Here is a 14,106-nt window from a genome sequence, read left to right as displayed (position 1 = left end):
AAATAAAGTAAAATAAAGTAAAATAAAATAAAATAAAATAAAATCCTTTCCAGGGGTACCATATCACTCAAACAAGAGCATGAAAATACAAACAAATTTCATAAAAAGAAAGGTGGAGGGTTTTGATGGATGTGTTTTACTTAAGCAAAAAGCCAGACCAGAATCCTATTCTGTGTGTTCTTACGTGGAGCTTTTTTTTTTTTTTCAGTACAGAAAATTTAAAAGTTATGCAGGGATTTATAAGTTATTGTGATTGGTGTATTAAAGGGAATGACACATTCAGGATTCTCTTAAATATGGGAATGTTATAATAAAATTTGTACTCCTGATGTTAGAATTTTAAATGTTTGAAGTTCTAAAGGCTAGGAAATTCATGGAGAAATCTTCCCCAGCACCTTAATTCTGTGTCTGTGGCCACCATTTTGATTACTAGTACCTTCTCCTACCTTTGGAGAAGTCAATGCCATTGAGCTCGTTTTCGTGTGTTATTAAAGTGAACAGAGCACGTTCTGCTATTTGGTTTTGTTAGGTGTCTGGCATTTTCTCTCCAGAGCAGAAGAAGAAAGTTTGGTGAAAGCAGACAAAAATGAACACTTTATTGTGCTCATATTTCCTTCAATTGCACCATTGACCTCCCCTCACCATCACCTCACTGAAGCTGTGACCCCATCACCATCCCAGGTCGCAGCCTCACAAAGGGAGGACAATGTCATGTTACTACCGTTATTCTGACTTATTGCTGCATTAGGTAAATTCTGATCCTTCAATTTTTCCTTCTTGGCAAACATGTCTTTTCAAAGTAGCTCTCTACTTTTTGCCAGAACTCTCTCAATATCTTTACCTTAAAATCTTATTTCCTAATAAACTCTCCCTATATCTTCTAATTGCACCACCACTTGCCCCATTATCTAAGCTATAAAATATGATCTGTCCGGAAAAAGTCCACCAATTATTAATAAAATCAGAATCACTTATGCAATTTTGGTATAACCTGGGAGCCAAGGAGACTGGACTGGAATGTGCATGTGTGGAATAATGACAACTTCACTGTACTAGTCAGTGGGGGTGGTAGACACCACTGAGTGGGCATGTGTATGGTGTGGCCGTCACATCCAAAATGACGGAGTGAGTAGAGCAAATAATCTGCATCAAATTTTGCATTAAGGTTTGTTTTAAGCTTGAACTTGCTTCCATGGAAACTATTTGGATAATTCTGAATGCTGCAGCTATGGGCAACTGGTAATTGGCAGCTTCATAACAAAAATGCACCCACTCATGCATCAAGTCTCATTTTAAATGAAATATCCAATCACCCAGGTAACTCAGCCCCCTTACAGCCCAGATTTGGTGCCTTGTGACTTCTGGTTTTTCCCAAAACTAAAATCACCTTTTGAAGGGAAGACATTTCAGACCATGAAAGAGATTTCAGACCATTGATGAGATTCAAGAAAATATGATGGGGCAGCTGATGGGAATTGGGAGAACTGTGTGAGGTCCTAAGGTGCCTACTTTGAAGGGAGTGTAGGTGTCACTGTCCTGTGTACAATGTTTCCTGTATCTTGCATCTTTTTAAATAAATGTATCTATTTTTCATAGTACATGGCTGGATACTTTCCAGAAAGACTTGGTTGGATATGTACAAAATCTTCAATTTAGGGCAAATTTAATCCTTTATTCTCATTCCTATTGTCTCTGTTTTAGTTGAACTACCTAACTTTTGCTCATCTGAGTCACCGTGACACCTTCATGCCCTGCCAACTGCTTTTTTGCCTCTTCTTTTCCACATTTTTTAATCTGTTGTGTTCTTTCCAGACTGTTCCTTCAGGTGCAGATTGGGTCAAAAATTACATGCTATTTAATATCCTTTGATAGCTCCCTATTTATTGAAAGCTATATTTTACCAGGCACCCAAGGCCTGCGAAAGACATTCCATAGCTTTTGTTCAGCTCCCTGGGCAGTGTAGATATAAACAGACGGCCTCTGTAGAGAGATACATGGGTTAAAATTCTGACTTGTCTCTTACTAGTTGAGTGTCTTAAGTTCCTCAGTCTGCCAGTGCTTCATTTCCTGCATCTAAACAACAGGGCTAGTGGGACATACGCAGAGGTTTGTCGTGATGATTACATTGTTGGTAATGTGAAGTGTATTGAATAAGGCCTCAGATCCTGTTAAGTGCTGATTCAGTACTAGAGCACATTATCAGTGGCTTTCATTATTACCATTCTTGTAATACTTGAAGTTGTACAACCAAAAATCTTTCAACTATAAGAAAAGCCAAAATCTTAGAACTACATAAACGATCTTAAAGTTTCCATTTTACTAATGATAAAAATGAAGTCCAAAGTGGCCAAATAGCCTTACAGAGGTCACACAACCAGGTAATGGCATGGTGAGGACCACACCCCTCTCTGCCAACCAGTGTTTTTAAAGCTTTCAGGGTCATAAGGACCCCAGTTATTGGTAATGTTACAATTAACTTTGAAATCAGTATGAATTGGTAGATGAAAAACCAGAGTTAGAGAAGAATAAAAATGGAAATAAAATTCGGTAAGTGATAATCTTAGACTATTTTACTCCTGTATGCATAGAATCTGGGCAACTAATAATATGAGTGCCTCAGATTTCTAGTCTGAGAGGGAAACATGGAAGAATCTGAGAATGTATAATGCTATCTTAGAGTGTGTCTGCTTTTCCACATCACATAGCAATGTTTATTGTTATTTTTAATATCCATTATTCACATATTTCCTGCTCTGCATTTATAGTTAATTGAGAGTTCAGTCTATTGAATTTTTGATTGTTCATTTAAAGTTCTCTGTTCTGTGGCGTAGATTAAGGGCATCATGTGCAAGTTTGTCACTTTTACTTGTACCTTATTTGTATTCCAAGACTAGGTGTGCACTGATCAGCTGCCACCACTGTTTACCTTCTCTACTAAGTTGTCAAGTCCCTACCATCTGTTATTTCATATTCACATTCTCCAATATGCTCTGATTATCCAAGACTTAAGTTAAAGATACAGTGAGTAGCTTGAGGACTCTGCACTTTCCATGCCAAGTTCCTAACCATTGGGACTGACTGTTTCACTGAGGTGCACCAAATACTTGGCATATTACATTTCCCTTTATTTGTTATTAAAAATTAATACCCATGATCACATTGGAGCTTTTCTTATAGTAATATTATTCCTAACCTGGTTGGAATGCAAATGACATAATTATAATTCCTTTCTGTTTTTTAAAAAGGTGATAATTTATAAAACAAGGAGAAAAGCCCCTAAATGATGGATCGAATAAAATTATAAAAGTCTTAAAGACAATAAGCTTTATTTCTTAAGAAACGATAGAAAAATAATATAGCTTGAAAGTGTCTACTATGTATCACCCACTTCATCTTTGACCTTGTAACAGTCATGCAAGCTCAAGGATTATTACCAACATTCTAGAGACAAGTAACTGAAGCTGAGGGGGTCAGGGGTTTGCAATGGGTTAGGGTTTGGAGCTGGTATTTGCCAGAATTTCAATGTATTTTCAGATGTCACTGACTTCAAATTTTGTTCTCTGTCTATCATGGCATATAGTCTCCACAATCTCACATCAAGTATACCTGAAAATAAGCTTTGACACTATCAAGTTAGGCTCTGGGTTATGGACATATTAATTGTATACATTTTTTCTAACATTTGCATCTTTACCATCAACAAACACAAAACATTTTAAAACCTTTCTCTTATTTATCTAGAATTCTCCAAATTAAAATAACAGCAACAATAAACTCTGTGGAAAGAAAATTTGAAGTTTTGAGGTTGAAGTAACTTATTGAGTATCTGACAATATAAACCCTTCTGGTCTGAGAAGTTATTACAAAAAAGAATAAACAATTTTTAAAAATTATGAACACAAGGCATACCTCTGTGGGTAGCATAAAATGTTGCATTAAGTAGACTTTTCCATGTAAAGAAAACTGAAAGATAATAGATATTGGAACAATCCATAGAAAGTGAAAATATCCATGTACTAAAGCAAGGATAACTAGGCTTCAAACTTTACAATCTTAATTTTAAGCATTCAAAACCTATATCTGAATAATCATAAATAAAGTTTTGCAACCATTTAAATTTATGTCCCTTTAAGTTTTTTAAATTAATTTTGTATTTATAAAAGAGAAGAGTGCCAGGAAGGAATAAATGATAGAATTAAAACTCTGTGTTGTGACTTATATTGGACTTAGTAAAACACACTACAAAACTCTGTGTAATGCAGTCAGGCAACGTTTGGTTTATTTAGGGACCAGCTACTAGATTTTGACAGCATAAAATTATGAGGTAACAATTCGGCTTGTCTAAATCAGATTTTTTTCCACTGGAATCAGATGTTTTTATCTGTGTCTTTGAGATCAGAAGAGTTTTATGGCACACTGAGAAAATGACAATGACTGTACTTGGTGGCAAGGGTACCCAGATCCATTAATGTGGATACTGGTGTATCTAGGCAAGGGGGCCAGATCCATTAATGTGATACTGGTGTATCACCATTGGTGGCAAGGGTATCCAGATCCATTAGTGTGGATACTGGTGTATCAAGGCAAGGGGTTATGAGCTAAAGAAGAAAAAATATTTAAATTATTCTCTCTTTTGAATCTAGCATAGTGCTCAGTGACAGAGTAGATACTCCATAGCCATGGACTGAATAAATTAATGAGTAACATACATCTATCACATGTAAGTCATGGTTCTGGAAATTGAGAGAAATGAGAAAGATAGTCACTTACTTCAAACAGCTAATAGTGCAACTGTAAGACACAGAAACAAACCATAGATTATAATGCAATGAGCCATTTAAGAAATTTAAGAAATTATAATGCAATGAGAAATTCACAGAATACTAACAAAGGGGGAAATTCAAGTAATCCAACTTGGAGAGAGGTCTTGGATTGATTTTTCTGAACTGAGCCTTAAAATGTGTAGGAGTAAACAAAAGGGGAAAAATAGAAGAAAAGGCTAGTAGCTAAATTCAAACATGGTCAGAGTAGTTTTTGAAAGACTGGAACAAAGGTACCTTTTATAAATGGCCAGAAGTGGAGCTAGAAAAGTAGTTAGTAGTTATCACAAAAGAATGTATATGCTTTAAATAAAAGTTTTCATTCTCAATATGATTGGGAAAAGCTGGATGATGTAAATTCAGGGATCATAAACATTAGCATCCTGTGGAGGTCATTCCCACCGCAGTTTGTGGTGTAATAAGTTCAAAGCTTGAGAAGAAGACTTTTCAAAGTACCTAAGAGAAAAATCATGCAAATCTTTTACACCGAGGCAGTAGCAAAACACTAAGAGAAAGTGCTAGATCAATTTCAGATATTCAATTGATAAAGGTGGTCCTCCTACAAAGAATATGAAAATCTTTGTTATCCGTTACTGAGATTTTGAGATCATTTTTCACTTGGGTTAAACTCGCACGTTCTGAGTCATTCAGAAATTGACGTAAGAAGTGGGGTGCTACTGAAACAAAAACTTATACAACCTGGAATTAGTTTGATGTGGCAGGCAATGTTCAAGTATCAGGGAAAATGATATTGGAGGCCAGAAGAAAGGCAATACAAGTTACACAGTGATTGGACTTCGCTAAGATGTTGCTTGGGATAACAAAGAAAGAAGATAATATACCTAATTAATGTTTTGTAGATTTCAAGGAAGTCATTGGATATTAGGATGTTAGTAAGATAAACTCATTGCTTTTGGTGATATTTGATAAATCAATATAAGAAAGAAACAAGCTTGTACAATAACTGGTCAGTTTGCAAGTAAAAATAAAAGAGTATAGACAGAGCCCAGAAATTAGAAGAGGCAACTCTTTCTGAACCCCAAGAACAAAAACTAAAATTGAGAAATGTTTTAAGCTATAAAGACGTAATACAACTCAGCATAGAATCAAGGAATAAATCAGGGACATGGTTGTAACATTTATTGTTAAAACTTCTAAATGAATGAAGGTGTGACCAATAAATATTTTCAGTTCCAAGAAAAATTGGCTTAAGGACAGGGGAATAAAGGTATGGCTCTCGTTGAAGCCATAGAGCCTCCGGACATATACAACTAAGTCAAGAGAGAATAGGAAAGGTGTGTTAAAGGGAATTTTTAGTGCATATGTTGGCACATGGAGCTACTGAACAACCAAAAAAATAAACTAGAATCTGGATTAACAGAGTTTATGACTGCAAGCAAAACTTGGACTGGAGAAGGTGTTCGGACCAAAGGGGTGTCCTGTGCATCAATGGCCAGAAGGTATAACAGAAAAAGATCAGATCTAAGGGTCACAGAGAACCCTGGGCTTGGGAACCTTTCCCAGAATTTAGGTCTAATCAAGAAATATCATCCTACTCCAAGGGTGGGGGCTGTAAATCAATACCTGTTGTGTGCCTCATATTTTCCTTCCTTCTGAATAGTAGTGTTTATTGCAGTTATCTGGTTCCAATTCCACCTTTCATATTGGTTGCAAAAGAAGGAGATAACTTACCTGTTTCGTTTGTAGTTCTGATAAAGAGAAAGCCCATGTGGATATAATGTAAAAACTGTTGCACATAATCTCACTGTAGATACAACCTTGTACACAGCCCAGAGCTTGATGCCACGACTGTGTGGAATTTGGAGTTTTCTCCTTTGCCTTAAAGATAAGCATATTTTCATGCAGAAAGGAGGATGGACCAAACATTTGTTGGTACAGAAAATCAGACTGTAGTGAACAGTGGTGAAATTTGCTAAATATTTTAGGTTCTCTTTCCTTTTGAGTATATTTTGGCTTCTTTGTAGAAAAGAACCGACAAATACCTACTTAAAAGAACAAATGAGGTAATGACACAAAGAACCAGTAACTAACATTTTCTTTAATTAAAGGGGTTGATATAGTTCTGTGGAATTATGTTAAGAATTATAAGTTCCTCAAACATATATACTTATTGATTGATTTTTAGAGAGAGAAGAAAGGAGAGGCAACATGAATTTGTGGTTGTACCAATTTACCCATTCATTGGTTGATTCTTGTACGTGCCTTGAGGGATGCTGCATTGTGACATCTCTCACATCTGCAGTTTAGAAAGACTCTTACAACATTTTGAATATTCAGTATTTCTTCTACCTTCTAAGCCCCACCTCTTCAGTTCTATTACCTAAATACAAACCTCTTGGAGGGCTAGAAAGGATTTGCCCTGAATCAGCTTCTTCAGATTAAGATCCATTAACAGTGCCACTGGAAGTCTCCATCTGGATTTTAATGGTAGCTCTACACTGATCCAAGGTCACAGTTCAATGGCTTGAGATGACATTATTTCCTATAATTTTTCAGAGAGTAAGGTATCTTAGCTATCTGCAGCTAACCCTTGCGAGTAAAATCACTCTTTTATTTTATGTGGTTGTGACACTGATTCTGACGCTGTAAAGACTAGTTTACAGAAAAAAAAAATTGATGCCAAGGCGCAGGGTCAAGGATGACTCAATAATCTGTTGCTTCTGTATTATGTGGAAACAGAACATCATAAACTTGGAACAGTGGGGAATTGTAACCCCACCATTTATGACATTGTTTCCATGAAAGCTGACTCTGACTGATATGTAGATTATAGATAAGCAGAATGTTTGTATATGAATCCTAGGAACTAGCTTCAAAAGTTACAGACTCTGAACTTCAGTCATCCCAGCTCCAGGAGCTTTGCTGACCTTCAGCCGTGGAGCCAGGATGACGCACACTGGACCATCACTTGACCAGTTTCGAGGTCTTTAACAGAATGGACAGTGCTGGTCTGCATGTAAAGAACTTTCCACCCCTCCCTTGATCTCCTTGTTCTGTTTCCACTTTCCCTCCTCGGAAAAACATCTGCCTGCACTGTTAAGATGGGCTTTGGGGCAAGAGTTGCTCATCTTCCCAGATCGCTGGCATCCAAGTAAACCTCCTTCTCCTTCATCAGTACCTATCTCATAAGTTTGGCATTCTTTGCAGCAGGCAGACAGACCTGTGTTCAGTGACAAACTCATTGCAAATCCTCTGTTTTTGGACTGACTTGTTATGGGTCATCTAGAAATTTAAAATTCAAGGCTGTGGTTTGCTTTCTTTAAAATGTAAAATTTGCCATAAAATTTTACATTTTACTCTTCTACATGTCAAGTTAATTCAACAATGCATTTAGAAATCAATTGGTAGATCTAGACTAAGCCATCTGAAGTGTAATTAAATTCATAGAAATGAAATTAAAATAGAATGCCATTCATTAATGTGGATACTGGTTCTTGGCATATGGAAACTTTGACTTAGTGCCTTTTGAACTCAAACTCAGAAAGAAGGAGTAGAATGGACTGAATGTTTGTTCTTGTGCCCCCGAATTCACATATGGAAACCGAATTCCTGATATGGTGGTATTTGGATGTGGGGAGATGATTAGCTTACGAGCTCTGGTGAATGGGATCACTGCCCTAAAAAGGAGACCCCACAGAGCTCCCTCTCCCTTTATCTTCTGTGAGGACACAGCTGTCTATGAACCAGGAAGCAGAGCCTCAGCAGGCACAAGGCATCTATCTGTGCCTTGATCATGGACTTCCTAGTTTACTGAACTGTGACAACAAAATATCTGCTGTTTCTGAGACACTCAGCCTGTGATAATTTGTTATTGCAGCCTGAACTAAGACAGTATTTATTATAGTTCATTATACATAATGGCAGATGTAAAAGAAAAGAAGAAAATAAGGAAGGAAGGGAGAAAAAAGGAAGAGAGAGAAAGAAAAGAAGAGTATATTCATAATACACAGCATTAAATGATATAAAGATGGGTTACTTGTCTAAAATGAATGTGAAGGACTGTGAGTTCTGAACAGGTTCGAATAGTGAAGATGACCTGGGGAAGTAAACTATAGGAGATGGAGAAAATTGTGCATATACTGTTGGCAAATAAGCCAACTCACTAATAGGAATATCCAATTCCTACAAACTTGTGTCTAGGGAATTCTTATCGTGAATTCCACCTAATGTGGAGTTGCTGCGTGAGTTTAAGAAAGACCTATTTATGACCTAAGCCTAGATGTCCAGTGCAAGGATTAGAGCTTCTGCCATGAGCACGGGTGCCCTGGACTAAGAGATGGGGCCCATGTTCCATTGCTGGCTCTGCCAGTATCATGCCACTGCTGTGTGCATTTGAACAAAGCTGCAACCAGCCAGGATGCTAGGATGTCAGTCTGGGCTTCTTTTTCCTCTTAGCTCTTTCCTCATTTTTTTTTAGTTCATATTTTGACTAAGAGCCAAGAAAATTGTACTCTTGGCAGGGGTTGGCATGGTGAAAATGAGCAAATAATCTCTTGCCACTATTAAAGTCCCATATTAGACAGGTTTACCTGTACTGATTTTCCCCTCTGACTGACATAACCATTGCTGGGTACCAGAGTGGATTAAGGCATTAAATATGTCTTTTTCTACTCCATGTACGGCTCTCAGTATGGAAGTTCAGGTACCGCTGTCCCTCCCACTATTGCTGACCTGGTTAGCGCCAGTGCAGCATAAACATTACAAGTTACTGTTCTGCTCCAGGTGTGAGTGATTTAATCAGCCACTTCAGGTGAAATGCAGAACCACTAATTTAGTGGCAGCTGGATTCGGCACTGGGAATGCACCCACCGACTTCCACTTATAAAAATAGTTTTCTTTGGAGAAGGACTCCTTAATTACTCTTCACGAGTGTCTAGGAGGCCAACTTCCTCATGACAGGTTAAATTTACCATGTTCTGTTTCCAAACCAGGTGAAAATATCCAAGTCATTCTGATTATCTTTCTCCTTTCTGCTGCGACCCATCATTACCACCTGTGGCCTTACCTTCTGTTCCCTTTGCAGGTGCTTTAACTTGCTTTTACTACAATTTTCAATTATTCTCATACTCCTTTATTTATTTTATGTCTGATGAAGGCACACAGATGTTGCCCACTAATTTCTTTAAAAGCTTGAAAGGGCAAAAATAGCCAAGCTCATTGAAATAATATCTTCAAGAATGTTTAAAGTTCACTAATCCAAACCACTCTATGCTAGTACAACTTTTAAAATAGTAGAGAAATAAACATTGAGACTGAGCTGTTGGATAGCCAAAGAGGTTGTTAGTACCTACTTAATTGAAGAAAGAAAAGTTTTAGAAAATTGTGTTTTATGAATATTAAATGACTGCAGCCTGAGTCCAGCAGATCTCTGTTTACTCTGTCCACCTTGTTCCCACTTCTCTTGCCCATGTGGACTAACAGAACACGAAGCAACTGCATCTGACTTCTGTCTCTGTCTCAAGTGGAGTTTGGAGAGGTCACCAAACCTTTCCGGGCCTCATCTGCCTCATTTATAAAGTGAGAAAGTTGAGATAAACGAGTTCTGGTCTGTCTTGCAGCAGGAGCATCTCATGTGTCTATGGTATTTTCAAAGTTGAAAGAACATCAAGATCACAGACCATGATTTGTCCCCAGAAGCCCCCAGGTGGCCACAGCATGAAAGATTCTGATATAGATCACACTTGAGGTAAAAGTAATTTATTCATTAATAATAGATCAACCGTAGTAGTAAAGTAGGTGAGGTTTCCACAATACCTTTTCCTTCTTTAAATCAGTGGACTATCTTTTAAATAACTCTTGATTTGTTCTTTGTTTCATTCTACTTTTATGCAACAATAGGCTCGTAGTAAATTTCATATTATTTGACTTGCTCTCACAGTAATTTATCACATTTGGGAAAACTGCAGCTAGCTTCAACAAATTAAAGCCAAATTTGATTTAATCATTTACATTTGAACATGAGCCATTAGCATGGCAGGATTAAGAATAAATTCTTTGTTTTGATTATTTGGGTTGAATAAATTTATTGGATTCCTTACCAAATTACTGCTTATATTCTCTTGCCACTCTGGCCCTGATTTGGTTATTAATGATTGAGGTCACTAACCAATTTAAGAATGAAAACATCTGTTTTATTCAGAATACTGCTCATGAAAATTCCTGGTGTTTATTGTCATATAATACAAGCATTGATGGTGATTAGTGTCAAGCAAGCCTCTAAATATTTATGGATTTGGTTCATAAAAGTTTCCAAAGTGTGAATTTTGTAAAATTGGAGCTCTTGGAAGTGTGCTAGTTATGTTTTTCATTCTGATACTCAGAATTCAGATGGGGTATATTGGATGTTAGAATAGATATAGAGTGAATATCAATATTTATATTCATTGAGCACTTATTATGTGCATCCTGTGTGTCAAATGCTATAGGTATACTAATGTATTGGATTATCACAGTAACCCTATGAGGTATGCGTTTTTCTTATGCCCATTATATAAATGAAGAAACTAAGATCCAGGTAAGTTAGTTGCATAAGGTCTGTGGTCAGTAAATAAGGAGCCAGAATGCACAACCTGGAATGCATTCATTCTTAGCCCTTCCACTCTGCTACCTCTGACCTAGATAATAATTCCAGCTGCCCCATTACAACTCTTGCTATGTGCCAGGAACTCTTCAAAGTTACAACTACAACCACAATTCATCACAACAACTCTATAAGGAAGTACTATTAGTGTCTTTGTTCTACAGATGAAGGAACTGAGGCACAGAAAGTTTTGCTAACTTGTCCAAGGTCACACAGCAAGCAGTGGAGTGGAGCCAGAATCAGATGTATCTAGTTCATCCTCTGATGAATGTCCTTTTAAATACTTCTTAATTTTTCATAGGATACAGGTATTTTATAATTAACTAGTATTTTCTCTCACATATAAATGGTTATAAAATATTTTTTCTCCAGGCTGCTATGACAATTATTAAATCAGCACTGATATATTAAAAGATTTGGGAAAGTATATAATAAGAACATGAACTTGGAAATGTCTTTTTTAAAAAAAATATTTATTTACTTATCTTTAGAGGGGAAGGGAAGGAGAGAGGGAGAGAAACATCAATGTATGGTTGCTTCTCGTGCATCCCCTGCTGGGAACTGGCCCCTGCCGGGAAGTGACCTGCAACCCAACCATGTGGCCTGACTGGGAATCGAACCTCCATCGTCTGGTTCTCAGGAACTTGGAGATGTCTTGATTCTAATCTTGGCACCTCTTTTTTCTAGTTAGGTGACCATAATGAGGTATCTAACCCACATTTTCAAGGCTCAGATTTTTTAAAATATATTTTATTGATTATACCATTACAGTTGTTCTATTCCCCCCCTTCATTCTCCTCCACCCGCACACTCCCTCCCCCACCATTCTCCACCCCTTAGTTCATAACCACGTGTCTCAAGTTCTTTAGATTCTATATTTCCCCCACTATTCTTGCCCTCCCCCTATCTATTTTCTACCTACTGTCTATGCTATTTTCTGTGCCTTCTCCCCCCTTCTCCTCCTCCCACTCCCCTGTTGCTAACCCTCCATGTGTTCTTCATTTCTATGGTTCCACTCCTGATCTAGCTGTCCTCTTGGTTTGCTTTTGTTTTAGGTGTGGTTGTTAATAACTGTGAGTTTGCTGTCCTTTCACTGTTCATATTTTTCATCTTCTTTTTCTAAGTCCCTTTAGCATTTCATATAATAAGGGCTTGGTGATGATGAACTCCTTGAACTTGACCTTATCTGAGAAGCACTTTATCTGTCCTTCCATTCTAAATGAAAGCTTTGGTGGATAAAGCAATCTTGGCTGTAGGTCTTTGGATTTCATGACTTGGAATACTTCTTTCCAGCCCCTTCTTGCCTAGAAGGTCTCTTGAGAAATCCGCTGACAGTCTGATGGGTACTCCTTTGTGGGTGACTGTCCCCTTATATTTTGCTGCTTCTAGGATTCTCTCCTTCATTTTAGTATTGGCTAATGTCATTATGATGTGCCTTGGTGTGTTCCTTCTTGGGTCCAACTTCTTTGGGACTCTCTGAGCTTCCTGGATTTCCTGGAAGTCTATTTCCTTTGCCAGACTGGGGAAGTTCTCCTTTATTATTTGTTCAAATACGTTTTCCACTCGTGGCTGTTTCTTTCCCCCTTCTGGTACCCCTATAATCTGGATGTTGGAACATTTAAAGATGTCCTGGAGGTTCCTAAGCCTCTCCTCATTTTTTTGAATTCTCATTTCTTCATTCCTTTCTGGTTGGATGTTTCGTTCTTCCTTCTGGTCCATTCCATTGATTTGAGTCCCAGTTTCCTTTCCATCACTGTTGGTTTCCTGTGCATCTCCCTTCATTTCAATGAGTTTAGCCTTCATATGTTCCTCTAATTTGTGACTATAATCAACCAGTTCTGTGAGCATCCTGATAAACAGTGTTTTGAATTGTGCTTCTGAGAGGCTGGCAATCTCTTGGTCACTTAGAGTTATTGGCTCTGGGACTTTGAGTTCTTCTTGCGCCATCTTTTGGGCTGTTCATGCCTGTTCCATAGCAGGATCAGAGCCCTAAAATGTTCACTAGAGCCCAGCAACTAAGTCGCTCGGTTGTGATGTTGTATGTGGGGGCGGGGTCAAAGAGGAACAATGGCGTCCCGTCTGCCGTCTGCCGCTTCCCGCCCCGACCCCCACAGGTGTGGCAGCTGCCACTGTCACCGGGCCCACGCGTTTCGTCCCACTGCACGCGAGTGTGCCACCACCGTCAGCCCTGGCCCCCTGGGGCCTGTGTGGTCCATCTCACTGTGCGCAAATGTGCGACTGCGGTCGGTCTGCCCCACACCCTGACTGCGTCTGGGCTGCCTGCGTGCCTAGGTCTGGGGATCTTTCCTGCCCAACCCTGCTCCGCTGCTGGCTCTGCCCCCCTCAGGGTCCCCGTTGAACGGTTAGTGGTTGTCGGACTTCTGTATAATTCAATTTTCTGTTTTTTGGCTGTGTCTTTGTTCTCCAAATCTTTGTTGTATTCAAACTTGGTTGTGGGAGAAGGCACAGTGTTTCCACCTATGCCTCCATCTTGATGGAAGTCCCAGATTTTTTTCTAGTGAAAGCTTTCTTTCTAAGTATTTATCCAAATCTTCTCCAGTCCCATGACTAGATACATGTTTACAATGATGAACCTTTATATATATATTGGCTGGGATTTTTTCCCTGAACTCCAAAGTCTATGTACAACTGCAACTCAACATCTCTGTTTGAATGTCTAATCAT

Source organism: Sturnira hondurensis, unplaced genomic scaffold, assembly GCF_014824575.4.
Source record: "Sturnira hondurensis isolate 20B ecotype Veracruz unplaced genomic scaffold, ASM1482457v3 Scaffold0013063, whole genome shotgun sequence".
Taxonomy (NCBI): domain Eukaryota; kingdom Metazoa; phylum Chordata; class Mammalia; order Chiroptera; family Phyllostomidae; genus Sturnira; species Sturnira hondurensis.
This window is presented reverse-complemented; position numbering follows the sequence as displayed.